Below are 16,215 nucleotides of genomic sequence, written 5' to 3' on the forward strand. Positions count from 1 at the left end.
GCAACCAGTGGAAGGGGAAGCCCTGGGTCCTGCTAAGACTGAACCCCCAGTGAACTAGATTGTTGGGGGGAGGGCGGCAAGGGAGAGAGGATGGGGAGGGGAACACCCATAAAGAAGGGGAGCGGGGAGGGGGATGTTTGCCTGGAAACCAGGAAAAGGAATAACACTGGAAATGTATATAAGAAATACTCAAGTTAATAAAAAAATGGGGTTCAGAGCTAAACAAAGAATTCACAGCTGAGGAATGCCGAATGGCTGAGAAACACCTAAAGAAATGTTCAACATCTTTAGTCATAAGGGAAATGCAAATCAAAACAACCCTGAGATTTCACCTCACACCAGTGAGAATGGCTAAGATCAAAAACTCAGGTGACAGCAGATGCTGGCGAGGATGCAGAGAAAGAGGAACACTCCTCCATTGTTGGTGGGATTGCAGACTGGTACAACCATTCTGGAAATCAGTCTGGAGGTTCCTCAGAAAATTGGACATTGAACTGCCTGAGATCCAGCTATACCTCTCCTGGGCATATACCCAAAAGATGCCCCAACATATAAAAAAGACACGTGCTCCACTATGTTCATCGCAGCCTTATTTATAATAGCCAGAAGCTGGAAAGAACCCAGATGCCCTTCAACAGAGGAATGGATATAGAAAATGTGGTACATCTACACAATGGAATATTACTCAGCTATCAAAAACAATGACTTTATGAAATTTGTAGGCAAATGGTTGGAACTGGAAAATATCATCCTGAGTGAGGTAACCCAATCACAGAAAAACACACATGGTATGCAGTCATTGATAAGTGGCTATTAGCCCAAATGCTTGAATTACCCTAGATGCCTAGAACAAATGAAACTCAAGACGGATGATCAAAATGTGAATGCTTCACTCCTTCTTTAAAAGGGGAACAAGAATACCCTTGGCAGGGAATAGAGAGGCAAGGATTAAAACAGACACAGAAGGAACACCCATTCAGAGCCTGCCCCACATGTGGCCCATACATATACAGCCATCCAATTAGACAAGATGGATGAAGCAAAGAAGTGCAGGCCGACAGGAGCCGGATGTAGATCTCTCCTGAGAGACACAGCCAGAATATAGCAAACACAGAGGCGTATGCCAGCAGCAAACCACTGAACTGAGAATAGGACCCCCGTTGAAGGAATCAGAGAAAGAACTGGAAGAGCTTGAAGGGGCTCGAGACCCCTTATGAACAACAATGCCAAGCAACCAGAGCTTCCAGGGACTACGCCACTACCTAAAGACTATACATGGACTGACCCTGGACTCTGACCTCATAGGTAGCAACCAGTGGAAGGGGAAGCCCTGGGTCCTGCTAAGTCTGAACCTCCAGTGAACTAGATTGTTGGGGGGAGGGCGGCAAGGGAGAGAGGATGGGGAGGGGAACACCCATAAAGAAGGGGAGCGGGGAGGGGGATGTTTGCCCGGAAACCAGGAAAGGGAATAACACTCGAAATGTATGTAAGAAATACTCAAGTTAATAAAAAAAAAAAAAAGGGTCACAGCATTAGGAAGATTGAGGACCATTGGTCTAGCATTAGATGCGATCCTGATGACATCAGTAAGTTTATCTGCCATATAAGGTAATATAACCAAGGAATGATGTGTCATCTTGTTCTCAGGGTCCCAGCATATCCAGGAAGAGTAAGGAATAGGGTCACTGGGCATTATGTCATCTTAGAATCATTTCTCCAATCAATCCTAAAATACCTGCTTCAAATGAAGCAAGGAAAGTGATATTTGTCACTCTCCATCAAGGGAGTAGGGTGGGATTTAAACTGAGTAGCTGAGCAAGCTACACACTCATCAGGCCTTGGATTCTCCTATCCCACCTGCTCTAGCTTGTATTTTTTGCTTCTCAAAGGCATTAGAAGCTTGGCCACCCATGGCACTGTTAAGAGTTTTAAAAAAGAAGAGGTGAAAACTTGAAGAGGTGGGGTCTAGTGGGAAGGTCCTAGGTCATTGGGGTCATGCCTTTGAAGAAGTGTTAACATCTTGGTCTTGCTTCCTTTTCTTCTTTTTACTTCCTGGCCACCAAGAAGTAGGCAATGTGGCTCCATCATACTCTCCCCACTGTGGTGTTAGTGTCACCACAGGCCATAAAGCAATGGGACAAGGGATGACTGATAGAAACTTATGAAACCATGATCACCAATAAATCTCTCTATGCATAATCCCCCCTCCTTTCTTCCCTCCTCTCTTTCTTCTTCCTTCCTTTCTTCCTTCCTTCCTTTCTTTCTTTATTGCAAAAAGGGAAAGTTGACCAATACAGTACTTCAGGAAAACACATGAAAGCTAAGTATGGGGAAAAGAATAGGTGAGTCATTGATTGAGTCACTCAATACACACATGTAGAACACGTAGATAGTACACTCCTGGGCGAGAAATCAAAATGTATGGCCTTATACCACTTTCTCCAGAGAATCAAGGTTGTTGCCCAACCACGGTAAAAATTGGGGTATGTGTCTAGACAATGGCATTTTCTAATACCTGTATATATATACACCTGTATATATGATACTTAAATACTTTTTATAGAATAAAATTTTCTCTTTTTTTTTTCTTTTACAAATTTAAACACTTTTCATTGGCTTGAGGTTTTCCTAACCCTACTCGTCCAACTTGCAATGAGACACAGTTTAGGACCAGACTTGGAGACTGGTCCTGGCTTCCTCTAGAGTACCTTTATGCCAATGTGCTGTCCAGCTCAGCTTACTTGGGCCCCTTAACACATGAGTTCTCAGGACAGACTGTAATCTCCCAGGTCAACTTTCTGCATACTTCTTTATCTGTTGCACATTACTGGTTCTTCATTGAGGTCCCAATGTTCCGGGAACTAAATATCTCCCAGCTATCTTTCTTGCAGTGGTTTGATAAAATTGGCTTATTTTCTACCATTTCTACCCTTGTCTACCATCAAATGATGCTTAAGATTCAGTGTTTAAAGCATGATTGTCTTTAAAAAAACACATTGAAATAGGGGCTGGAGACATGGCTCAGCAGCTACAACTGCTTGTTTCTCTTGCAGTTTAGTTCAGAGAGCCCATATCAGGCATCTCGAAACCACCTTGACTTAAGTTCAAGGGGATCTAAAGACCTCTTTGGGCACCTATGCAAATGTACGCATGCACACACATATGATAAATTAAATTATTTAAAAAAATTAAAATATGTGGCTATCTGCGTTTTATAGATTCCTAAGAGTGGCTAGAGTTTGCATTTAGAGCCACCTCATCTAAATCAATAAGAATCAGTGAACAAGACTTCTGAGTTCTTCTGGACCTATCTATTATACACTGAAATATCCTATCAAGAACCAATCTTCCTAAGGATTTATTTTCTTTTTTTCTTTTTTCATCTTTATTAACTTGAGTATTTCTTATTTAAATTTCAATTGTTATTCCCCTTCCCGGTTTCCAGGCCAACATCCCCTAATCCCTCCCCTTCTCTATGGGTGTTCTCTTCCCCATCCTCCCCCAAGACCGCCCTCCCCCCAACAATCATGTTCACTGGGGGTTCAGTCTTGGCAGGACCAAGAGCTTCCCCTTCCACTGGTGCTCTTACCAGGCTATTCATTGCTACGTATGCAGTTGGAGTCCAGGGTCAGTCCATGTATAGACTTTAGGTAGTGGCTTAGTCCCTGGAAGCTCTGGTTGGTTGGCGTTGTTGTTCATATGGGATCTCAAGCCCCTTCAAGCTCTTCCAGTCCTTTCTCTGATTCCTTCAACGGGGGTCCTATTCTCAGTTCAGTGGTTTGCTGCTGGCATTCGCCTCTGTATTTGCTGTATTCTGGCTGTGCCTCTCAGGAGAGATCTACATCCAGTTCCTGTCAGCCTGCCCTTCTTTGCTTCATCCATCTCATCTAGTTTGATGGCTGTATATATATGGGCCACATGTGGGGCAGGCTCTGAATGGGTGTCCTTCTGCCTCTCTTCTAAACTTTGCCTCCCTATTCCCTCCCAAGGGTATTCTTATTCCCCTTTTAAAGAAGGAGTGAAGCGTTCGCATTTTGTTCACCCTTCTTGAGTTTCATGTGTTCTGTGCATCTAGGGTAATTCAAGCATTTGGGCTAATATCAAAAATATGGAAGCTTCATGAATTTGCGTGTCATCCTTGTGCAGGGGCCACGATAATCTTCTCTGTATCGTTCCAATTTTAGTATATGTGCTGCCGAAGCGAGCACAAGATTTCATAATGCCAATATTATTTCTCCATCCCTGATGGCAAATTATGAGTTCATTATTCCAAATTTATCTATATTTCATTTTATAAGGTTGAAGTTACCATCATATATTCCGTTTCAGAAATATTAAGTGAAACTACTTCTACAATAAACAATTGCCTGCCATTCTGAGTAGGAAGATGAGATCAGATGCTGCCCTATTTCATTCTCTCATGCCTCTTTCTATGCTACCTGTGCTGTATATACCACCAGTCACTCAGCCATCTCAGTTCTCAGATGTCTTAGCATCTCGGGGTTTGTGGTCTAGTAGCCTTTGCTTAATGACCACAAAGTACAAGATAAGTGATGTTGGTCATTTGGACATGAGAAAAAGAAGTCAGAACATAGATCTTTGAATCAAAAGAATAGACATTTTCAACTTAATAAGGAAAGAAATTCTTATCCTATTGTTACAAAAATCTTCAGTAAAAGTTATTAATAGAGAGAAAAAATAAATAATACTTTGTAATATACTGTTATTATATAATAGTATAATAAACTGTTATTATTGTTATATTTTATTATCACATATTACAACTAATTCCTAAATTTATCTATCACAAGCATATATGCAAAAGAGATATTAATGAATCTTAACCAATAGAAAAGAACATAGTACATAGGACTAGGCACCATCTGTGGTATCAGACATCTATTAGGAGTCTTGGAAAATATCCCCTGCAGATAAAGGTGGACAGTTCTACTGCAGTGGGCTTCTGCTCACTACTTTCTATTTTGATGAAGCCCAGTGGGGTGTCATAATTTTGGGTGGGGTACAGGTAAAAGCTTGGTAGATATGGTGTTTTGCTTCAGTGAAGCTCAATAATACTAGGTTTGAACATCCCCCACACATTGGGTGTTACAGAGGACACAGAGACAAATGAACAAAATAGCCCTGTCTTCCAGTAACTCACCAATAAATTCCAGGACCATACCTGATACAGTGCCTGGAGTGTACTGCTCCCCCAAGATTCCATCTCCCCTGAATTCTCTATTTAAAGCAGAGATGCTGTTTTACTGCTTAGAATTTTACTATCTTATTAAAAAGACATGTAAAGCGTGGTAATCTAGGAGCATTCTGTTTAATGAACAATGGCGCCTACAACTGGGTTAAACTCTAGTTCCTTGGTTTCTAGGCTCTGAGACGGAACAAGATTGGGCACTATTGATTCGAGTTCTGGGGAATTGATGCTAGCTCTTATTGTCATTTCTTCCCAACATAACTTCCAAATTCACTATGTGATTTGTGAATTAATTTCCTAACTGACACAAGAGGAGCTGATGTCACCTTTTGGTGACATTTGAAATAAGGGAGGGTCCTCATCACAGAAGGGCCTTGTCAATCTTTCTCACCTGTTTTGGTCACTGCAGGCTTAGCTCTTCTCGTAAGTCTGTATCAGAGCATCCCAGAACCTGTGTAGACCTGGGCTCATATGTCCCCTTCTTCCTTCCTCTCTATTTTAAATACAGTTTCATAGAAGAAATGTGAGTGTTTGATTCAGCTAACTTCATTTTTTCTAAGGCAACATTTCTCTGAGATATAACATCTCTTACTAATGCCTTGTAATTTATTTCATTTTACCCCAATTTGGGCGGAAATAAGCACACCGAGTATTAAATGAATTTTAAGGTTTGATTTCACTTATTTTCCTTATTAAAAAAGTACCCATCTTAACATCTTCTTAACACAATGTGTTGACTTGAAATTCTAGGGACTTACCTTACTTTACCTCCTCACTGTATATTAACCACTTCTGAAGGATTCTGAAGGATTTCCCCCCAGGGTTTTCCAATGCACATTCAATGAATCTGGCCAAAATCATGTAATTTCTAACTATGAGACTCAAGGTTAGACTCTAGGGTGTAAAGATGAACTAGATGTTGTCTCAAAGAGTTCAACGACCAATGACAAGTGTTCCCTTTCATCTTAAAATCTTAGAATTCTTGAGCTCAGCTTCTCACCCAAAGGCTCTTATAGTTATGAAGTTGTGTTGTTTACTTGAAAATAATGGGCAGCTGTTAACTTACTTCCTTGTGAAATATCATTAGTTGTAACCAACATCCATGCAATATCTATCCTTGTTAATATTTCAAAAATTAAATTAGTTTAGTTTGCTTATTCTATTTGCAATACGTGGTTGAGCTATAAAAAAGGATAGTTTGAAAGTTGATGTGTCAGCTCTCCAATGTTAACACATTGCTGGAGGCTGGAATTTAAAAGGGAGCAAAGGTCATGGGTACTCTGGCCTCTAGCATGGATTAAGGCTGTTTTCTGGGGATATAGTTAAGTTATCTCAGGAGTGGGCTTCATATAAAAGGCAAATTCAGATCTGTCTTTCTTGCTGCTCTGTAACTTGCTCTCCAGCCAGGCTGGCCTCACCCAGACTCAACTTTTCTCCCGCCTCTGCCTCCCAAGTGCTGGACTCACTAGTCTCTACCATCACCCTCAGCTGGATTATTTTTAGCATTCTTTAAAATAGATCATTGCTGTGACTGTTTTGGGGAGTGTGAAGGGATGAAAATCAAGTAATCTAACAGGGCCTCTAATCTGCTTTAGTATTTGAAGATAAAATGTCACTTTGCTTTAAAGAGGTGCTTTAGAATTGAGGGCACAGTTAGAGTAGGCCAAAACTTAGCACTAACTCAGCCCCAAATTTCAATAACCTAACATAATAATAAGATATTCTTCCTTTGTGCCCTGCTTCAGTAGAAGTTGGCAGAGTTGAGGACTGGGAAGGATGGGATCTGAAGGTATAAGGTAAATAGGTGGCCCCCATTGTGTGCACCCACAAATCTGAGGCCCCCAGATTTGTCCTCCAATAGATCTTTTGGCTCTACTCGGAGATGAGGGAAGAGAGAAGTTATGCACAGGGTTGCTCCTGGAGGTCAATTTATCACATATTACATTCTCGAGGAGTCGGTCAAGTGGTTTACCTCTACAAGGTAGCCCAGAAAGCTATACCACAATGAATTGGAAATGAGTTTGGTGATCTCTGTTAGATTGTCTAACTACAGCAGAAATAGGCAGAGGGAGAAACACATGCAATATGGTAGCTTCGTGGGAAAACATTTACTAGGCATAGCCTGAAAACATTAATGAGATTAAGTGGCCACAAAGAGGGGCCAGGTAAACTCAGAGCACACACTTCAGCACTCTTGCTGCAAAGGCAAGTCAGCTACAAAACAGGTAGGAACAGTCATACATTCTCAACTGCTTATCTGAAGCTAGAACTCTCTGCTCAGTGTACCTCCTGGCATTCAGACAGTAGAATCATACGGCCAGCACTCTTTGGAGAAAAGCTGACTTGGCCCTAGTTTAAGAGCAAAGTTAAAGGTATCAACTTAATATTTTAAGTGGAACTGATAAAATGAAATGTGGAAGAACTTGGAGTTCTGAAGAACTGTTGAATATTATCAAATGTCTAAGAGCACAGTCACATTTAATAAGAGAATGGCAGCGCCAAAGAGACCTAGTAGGAGGGTAAAGCAGTCAGGCACAGTGGTTCACACAACTATAATCCCAGTGCCTGGTTGGCTGAGGTGGGGAGGTAACTACAAATGTGAAGCTAATCTGGGCTCCATGGTGAATCCAGACTCATATCATATGGTTGTACAGTGAGTCTCTTTCTCCCTCCCTCCCTACCTGGTTTCCCCTCCCTATATGTGTGTCTGTCTTTCTCTTTCTTTCTCTCTGTCTATGACTCTCTCCACCCCTTTTTCCCCACTAAAACAACAACAAAACTTTACCTAGGTTCATCTAGATTACTGGTTGTGATATCTAGTTATCTATAGCATGGTTTGTACTTCTGTTTTCTAGTTTCAAGAACACTTAACAGCTGGAAGAATACCAAAGAAGATACAGGCTGCTGTGGGACCCCCTTGCCCACTGTGTTTGCGCATCTTTCAACATCCGTGTTTGCACTGGTACCTCCCAACCCCCTCTTCAAGAAGCAGCACCTTCTTTCTATTCCCTGATCAATTCACTCACTCCATTTCAATTTCTAGACAGACTCAAGGTGTATAACATGTTGGATGAGTTTATTAACTGTCTCTGTTAGTACATCTGCGGACCAGGTGAGCTAAGTTTTCTTGTATCATTTGTTTTTGCAGAAGAACAACAAATCAATAGACAGAATGAGTAGTTATTATTAATGTCCAGTATGCACCAAATGTACATAATCACATTTCATACTACTTTGCAAAAATACTATTGTAGCATTTACTTTTAAACTTTAAGGCCTGAGTCCCACAGAGGTTAAATATTGTTTTTCAAGATGTCTGAATTGGCTCAATGAAGACATGAGTTTGAAATCTAGGGCTATCTTTTTCCCAGATCTCTGTTTTTCAGAAAGTCCAATGATCATAAAAATAATTTTGATTTATAAACTATTTTCTCTAATTTTTTATTTCATAGTTTCCTAGACAAACTAAAGACAAGTGGCATAAACAGACAAACAGCAAGCGAACAAGACTGTCTGCTTCTTCCTTGAGAGGAAGCTGAAATGAGAACTTCCAAAGCTGGTTACTTTAGTGCCCCAGTGAGGTCACCATGACTCTACTGTCCATCCCCTTTTCTGCTCTCAATGACAGTAATTCCACTTCATACAATGGCACTAAGTAGCATCCTTCTTGCACATGTCTTAAGCAGTTACAATGTTCAGAGGCAGGAAATGAAGCTGCTAGACTTGTATCTTGTTTTAGGAGTGAGAAAAGCCTTCCCTGTCGTTCAACAGATTGACTTTGATATGTCCTTGTCAAAGTGACAATGTGTACCCATGCCTACACTAACTGCTTTCTGAGGCCACGACGCCTGCTGCAAGCTACAGAGCTATAGAGCTTTAGATCATCAGCATGTGAACAAAATGAGAATCAAGGATTAAGACTAAATATATTGCCTTATGGCAATATTTGGAAATAACAAAGATTCCAAATTGATTTTTTTTTATAGAAATCATATGGGAAAATGTCAAACTGAAACTTGTTCTATTATTGTTTTGGGGACTTGTGGATTTCAACCCCATAGTAGTAATTTAGCTCAACATGTTAATGTCTATCTATAATGGCTTTTGTAACTGCTACGTTACCTCCACAATGCTACATCCAAGGAAATGGATGGCTACTTACAATCTATTCCCTTTGGGGCATTTCTTTTTCTTAAGAGGTTATTCCTTACGTTAAATACGTTGCTGTGATTATATAAGCAGAGTGTTTGTCCAGCCACAGATGTGCTGGGTAGAAAGGAACATAGTTTTTAAGAGTCAGACTAAGTCAGATATTTCAGGCTGGGCCAGTGACCGGTGTCCTGGTTGATTTTTTGTCAACTTGAGAGAAGAATACCTCAACTGAGGAAATTCCTTCAGAACATGGACCTGTAGGAAAACCCATGGAGCATTTTCTTGATTAATGATGAGTATTCCTGGGTCCAGGTCACTGAGAGCGATGCCAATCCTGGGAAGGTGGTTCTTGGTTGTGTAAGAAAGCAGGTTGAGGAGACCATGAAGAGCAAGTCAGTAAGCAGCGCCTCGCCATGGCTTTTTATCAATTCCTGACTCCAGGTTCCTACTTTGAGTTCCTGCATGGACTTCCCTGGTACCAACTGAAATAAACCCTTCCCTCCCCAAGCTGCTTTTGGCCACAGTATTTTATCGCAGCAATAGAAACCCTAACTAAGATGGCTGGTCATAGGTTTGTAATTTAAATTCTAAATATGACATTATCAGCTGTTTCATTCTTCCCCCTACTTTCTGGGGCCTTAATTTTCTTGATTGTAAAGTGACTCCTCCAGTGGTATTCACTTAGTGAAATTAATTTATATATAAAATCTTAACATTTAATATTAAAAGTAATGTTCATGAGAAAATGAGTTAAATTCTCTGCAACTCAGTAAAAGTGGTAAAATCATTCTTCTAAAGTTTATTATGATTAAATGAGACCAAAATTACAGATATCTCTCTCTCTCTCTCTCTCTCTCTCTCTCTCTCTCTCTCTCTCTCTCTCTCTCTCTCTCTCTCTCTCTCTCTCTGTCCCTCTCCCTGTCTCTCTCTCTGTCTCTCCCTTGCCCTGGAATCACAGGCCCAAAACTTGCTACTGTTTTGAATGCTTTGTTTCCCCTGTAAATTCATGTTGAAGTAAACCCTGTAGAATATCATTGAGAGGTGCGGCCTCTGGGAGGTGATTAAGATTCTTTCTTATTACATGTGTGAGAGTGCCCTGTACTCTCCAGAGGGTGCAGTAACAGGCAGAATTTTGAAAGCAGAGTACAGCTCTCATAGGATGCCAATTCCATCTTGTGCTTGGGTTTAGCTGCCTCGGAGTCTCCTCTATAGTTCTTCCTGAATCTCTCCTTGTAGACTCACGTTTCTCTGTGGGCATGTCTGCAGCACCTGGGGTGTACCAATGTGTGTATTTCCCTATTTATCAGACCACAATCTTTTCAAGGGCTGAGGCAAATCTTACTATAATGTATAATTCCTGGCCAAAAAAAACAGCGCTCAACATATATTTAGTGTTGAATTAACTTTTCTCCTCTGCTCTCTGTAAAACAGTACAGGATAAGCGGTCAATGTGTCTATCTACTGCTGTCTTTCATATCCATATATGAAAAACATGATTGTTTGTGTAGCTAGTGGGATAAAAAAAAGTAGGGACTATAAGTATTTGAGATATCTGTACTATCTATTTAATTTCTTCCCTAACCAGAGTATCAAATGTCTTCATCTCTTCTCCTACGTCATTCAATCTGTTCTAGTTCACTTTCTAATTGCTATGATAAACACCATGATCAAATCAACTCAGGTAGGAAGGAGTATATTTAGCTTATGTGTCCTGAACACAGCCCATCACTGAGGAAAGTCAAGGCAGGAGCTCAAGCTAGAGACAGAGATAAAAACCATGGAGGAAGGCTAGTTACTGGCTTGCTCTCCCTAGATCACTCAGTTTACTTACATACTTATCCAGGACCACCTGCCTAGGGATAACACCACCTAAAGTGTGTGGGGCCTTCATCCATTAATCAATAACAAAAATATTTCACAGACCTGCCCATAGTCCAATCTGATGGAGGCAATTCCTTAACTGAGGGTTTTTTGTAGGGTTGGCTTTTTCAAACCTACTCTATTAAGGGTTCTCAAACACTTTGAACTCCATTCTTGCCCACCAGCCAAAGGTAGGGGGGAAAGAAGGCAAATAGGACAAGAGGATGTGAACCTGTTTAGAAGTAGTAGTTCTTTGGGGGTGATTCTAATCTCTGTTTGTTGGGATACCAGCATTCCAGTTCACTAGTGTCAGGACACCAAACATGAATCAGCAGTGATAGCACCATCCAGCAGAAACAGCCAGGTCTCCACCAAATCTGCACAAGTCAGTGGGAGCAACCAGGACCAACATGAGTGTCAGGACAAGTTCTCTCAAAGAAGTGAAAGATCAGCGGAGATGAAGAGTTGATACAAAGCTAGTTAGATAAGCACCCCATCACTGTCGATTGGATTTTGTTTATACTTTCTCCAAACAGCATGTGTCCTCCCACCAGTCTTGCCTCAGCAAGACACCTTGTGGATCTACATCACATGACATCACCAGAAACTTCCACTTCAGTCTTTGTTCTCAGATGATTCAAGCTTGTGTCAAGTTGACAAAAAGTTAAAAAAAAAAAATAGCCAGCATCTACAAAGACTAGCCAAGCCAGTGAAAGACTTCTGTCTTTTGGACCAGTTTCCTGTTCTTTGTTCTGGTTGGGGTCACATTTTTCAATTCATCATATGTATTGTAGGTAGAAAAATGGATAAGAGTTGACTATGGCCTTGAAAAGCTTATAGTCCAATGGGAGAGGAGCACAGTGGTAAAGCCAAAACTCTGAGAGCTGCAGACATGCTCACTGTTTATGTACTGACCTTATTCAGGCAAGTTGTAGTTTAAGTGATTAAAGCACAAGTTTGATAACTGTTACCCAAAGCATGCTTTGCCCAGGTCGTTTATTTCTTCCCTTCAAATGGTTGCCCAAGTCTCCAATAAAATATGATCTGTGCCACATTAAATCAAAACGTCAATCCATTCAACTCAGTCCTTTCTCCCTAATGACCCTTTAAGGTAAAGCTTGGGGCACAACATAGTGATTTATAATTTCGTGCCATAGACTTAAAGCTCAAGACTAAACAATTTTTATGAACACATGGGTTTCTCAATGCAGATTAATTTTTAATGTTGCTTGGTATTCTCTCATGGCACATCAAAGTCACACATAGTTCTTGGGATCAGGCTGTGCATTTGCTGTGCTCTTAGAGATGTTGACTAAGGTCCAGTCAACATATATTAGCAGCTCTAAGAAGCTGGTCCACACAATAGCTGCCTTATCTTTTTGTTATCCTTCTTTTAAAAATCTTTGCAACACTTGAATGCTCAATAACTCTTCAGACCCTGCCTACACATTACTAGGAGAGGAGTGTGAGACTTTAACTGTTTTAATCTCTAAGAACCTGTCCAAATGAACCATTTCTTTAGGAATGAAGTAGAACATTCTAGTGAGTTGATGTCTTTATTGGCTTCAGATGGGCTTGGCTGTCTGCACACACAGCCTTTCTTATGACAGTCTGGCAGTGCAGCTCTTGGTCAGGAAGAGATCATACCAATGTTTTTATTTCTCAGTCTCCACCCTCACCTACCCTCCCTTTCTGACCTTTTTGTGAACTTTTCCTGAGATCAGAGTTTGATTGGGGCTTTGTTTTGTCCTTTGGGCAAGAGTTTTGGGTCAGCTGAGGTCAGTTCTCATTTTATCTAAAGCAGTTTGCCCTCCCTAGTTCTCAATGGAAAAGCTTCAACAAAAATACATTTACACATAGGCCTTAGCTTTCATTGAGTTCTTTGTTTGCAGAAGAGGCTGAGTTCTTATCTCCAGGGGACTCAATGTCTTGAGCAATGCTTTATTAATTTTTTTTTAAAAACAACTTCTTAGTCCAAGTCCAGATTCTGACTCTAGAAGCCTAAGAATGTCTGACGTTTCCTACAGTTTCAATCACAGAAGAAGCCGGCCATGTTAAAGCCATTATAGAGGAGCTAAGAAGGACACCCAAGATCAGAGTCAAAAGTAATTCTCCAAATAAAGAGAACAGAGCAACCCCACGAGATGCACTGCCCAGGGTTCAACAGAAATGGGGAGTGAATGAGTGAGAGTTAGGACTGAAGAGGATCAATTTGTGGCTGAAAGTAAGCTTGGGACCAGGATTTCAGGGAGTTTCAATCTGTCATGGTGTGGATAGCATGGCAGAAAGCGAGGCTCAGACAGCAGTTCATGGTGACAGGGATATGTGGTAGAGGGAGGTGTTCACTTCATGGCCATCCAAGAAATAAGCAAGACAGGAAATAACCGAGGGTAATGTGGTCCCCCTCCCTCAATCAGTAATGACTTTTCTCCAACTTTGGGGAAATATAAAAATTAAAGGGAGTGGCTACTCACCTGCCATCTAGAACCTACCCCCCCAGAGAGGTCTAGACTGTCTCTGTCTAGACTCTGTCTAGACTCAGCTTCCTATTGTTACTCCTTTTATATCCTTTCCCTTCCCCTTTAGGTTTAATTTGATGATAGTTTGTTTCAGTTTGCTCTTTATGAGAGCTTATCTGTGTCAGCTCTTAGTATTTTTCATTGTGCACACTTTAAGGCATGTACTTACATTTAGCTGCGAGTGCCATTTTGGTTTTATCTAAATAGCTATATTTTTATGCCTTTCTACTTATTTATTTTTAAACATTCTATTTTTTGTTGCAATTACTTTTCTGAACTAGTGGTTGTTTGAGGGAGTACCAATGAATTCCTATAAATCTGAGAACTGTCTAAAAATTATTTCTGCTATTATTTTCACCTAAATCCACTATGGTCTGACATATATACTTTGAAATACTACAATTTGGAATTTGCCTAGGCATTGTTTATGAGCCAACACAAAGTATAATACATTTGATTAGATTTTTGTATATATATGTATATATAATACTAATATTGTAGAGTATATCATCTAGATCTAGATATATATATAGACATGTATAGTTGTAATTCTACTATAGATATAGATATCTTTATGGACACATCTCTATGTCTACATGTCTGTATCTATGTCTTAAAGCTGCTTATCACATGTTTTAAATGCTTTGGGGATGAGCTCTACTTTACTCAAAATCATTCTAGCCTAAGTGGTTTTACTCAGTCAGTAGTATTTCAAATCATTATTTTTCACCCATTCACTTTCATCCTCTCTAGGCTTTTATATTTAAGACAAGCTTTCCATAAAGAATATAGTATACGCTTCATCCATCCAGTGTGATACATTTTATTTTTAATTCATGTATTAATCTATGCACATTTAGTGTAATGGGTATAATTTCTCATCTTACTACATGCATTTTCTATTTTAAATGCTTCTTTGATTATTTTTATTCTTCCTTCTTTTTTCTGTTAATAAACATCTTTATTATTTGTAACTTTTCTTCATTATTCACTTTTAAATATTCTTTTGGTGGTTACCATAGAGATTTACAATATGGTCTTATGACTAAGAGAAATTTGTAGTGTTAGCAGCTCTTTGAAAATTCAATGACCTTCGAATATGCTCTCATGATAGAACATGAAACCTTTCTTCTCTTCCTGCCACCAATATCATAACTGCAGTTGGATAAATACTTTAAATTCTCCAGGTTGTGATACATTTCCCTCCTTACCTCTACTATATCCTTGTTTCCATCTAGTTCTCGCATACCTCTTCCAAAGTATTTTAGACCCAACTTATCCAGGAAACTCCTCCATGGCCACAGACTGGGCTGTGCCCACATTAGCTACTGGACCTCTATGATAGATTTTCAGAGTAGGTTGTGCCCACATTAGCTGCTAGACCATCATTGTGGATTTTCATTTCTTATATCTGTATGGGCATTGTTTTTGTATTCTGTGTTGTACTGGCCTCTTTAGGACTTCACCTCCTCACTGACCACTCTAAATACTAAGATACCCAGAGGCTGAAACTGGAGATTATTTATATTTTAATGTCTTCTTGCTGAATTCAATGCCTGACACTTTACAAGCACATGTTTATGGGTAAGTTACAAAACAAACACACTCCACTGAATAGCTTTCTTGGTATTTTCTGAGTTCTGTGGATCAGCCAAGCATTGACTCTTATGTCCTTTTATTAATGAGGGGAGCACCTGTGACACCCTCATTTTACAGATAAATACATTAAGGTTCAGAGTTTCTATGTTTCTCAAAATCATAAAGCCAGAAAATGGCAAGGCAAAGTTACAAAGCCTAGGCTGACTCTGGAGCACAATGGCTTACCGCGAATGCAGACTCATAGACTTCTTAACATTTGCTGGTGTCATTCCCCTCCCGATTTCCATCAGTTAGTTACTCTCTAGAGTTGAACACTGATGACTATGTCATCCCCAATAGAAGACTTTCTGGATGATGGCCACCCACAGTAAATGCTTATAAACAACCTAGAAAGTAAATGAAAATAAAATTGTTATCACGCATAGATTTAGCAAGCAAGTATCTGAGTCATCAATATTCCTGAGGCACGATGAGATTGGAAGGGGTTACATAACTTAACAATAAGAAATTCCGATTCTCTTCAAGATCCAGGTATGAATTAGACTCTTGGAAACAGGTCTGAGCTGTTTAAGGCCATTTGAATAGATCACTTTAAGTGAATTCTTTCTGCCTGCATATTCTACAGGCTCTGTGTTAGGCATGGTGGTCTCCCTTCTCTAAAAGGATAATAAGGACCAAAGCATTGCACAAGTTCACTGTGATCTGAGGGAGTTAAAGAATCATCTAGAAGAGATTGACCTGTGAAGAGAGTGCCAAGTAGCACCCCATAAGCTGCTGGACACCAGGGCACCATTTCCTTCCTCACAGCATCTCTCAGCAGCCTCTTCAGCGCCAAAACTCCCATCACTGTAGAATGTGGACATGACAGGCCTGATC

At 40.2% G+C, this 16,215-nt stretch overlaps 1 long non-coding RNA gene and 1 other non-coding gene across 5 annotated transcripts in view; one reads left to right on the top strand and one right to left on the bottom strand.

Moving 5' to 3' along the window:
• The window catches only part of LOC148001735 (uncharacterized), a 226,300-nt gene that overhangs the window by 134,392 nt on the left and 75,693 nt on the right, over positions 1-16,215 (top strand). The gene's annotated exons all lie outside the window — the stretch shown is intronic.
• Positions 4,103-4,208, bottom strand: LOC120096446 (U6 spliceosomal RNA). The gene has a single exon (XR_015636444.1). It is a non-coding gene; the product is annotated as a U6 spliceosomal RNA (small nuclear RNA).

This window comes from Rattus norvegicus, chromosome 13 (genome assembly GCF_021556685.1).
Source record: "Rattus norvegicus strain SHRSP/BbbUtx chromosome 13, alternate assembly SHRSP_T2T, whole genome shotgun sequence".
Lineage (NCBI taxonomy): Eukaryota > Metazoa > Chordata > Mammalia > Rodentia > Muridae > Rattus > Rattus norvegicus.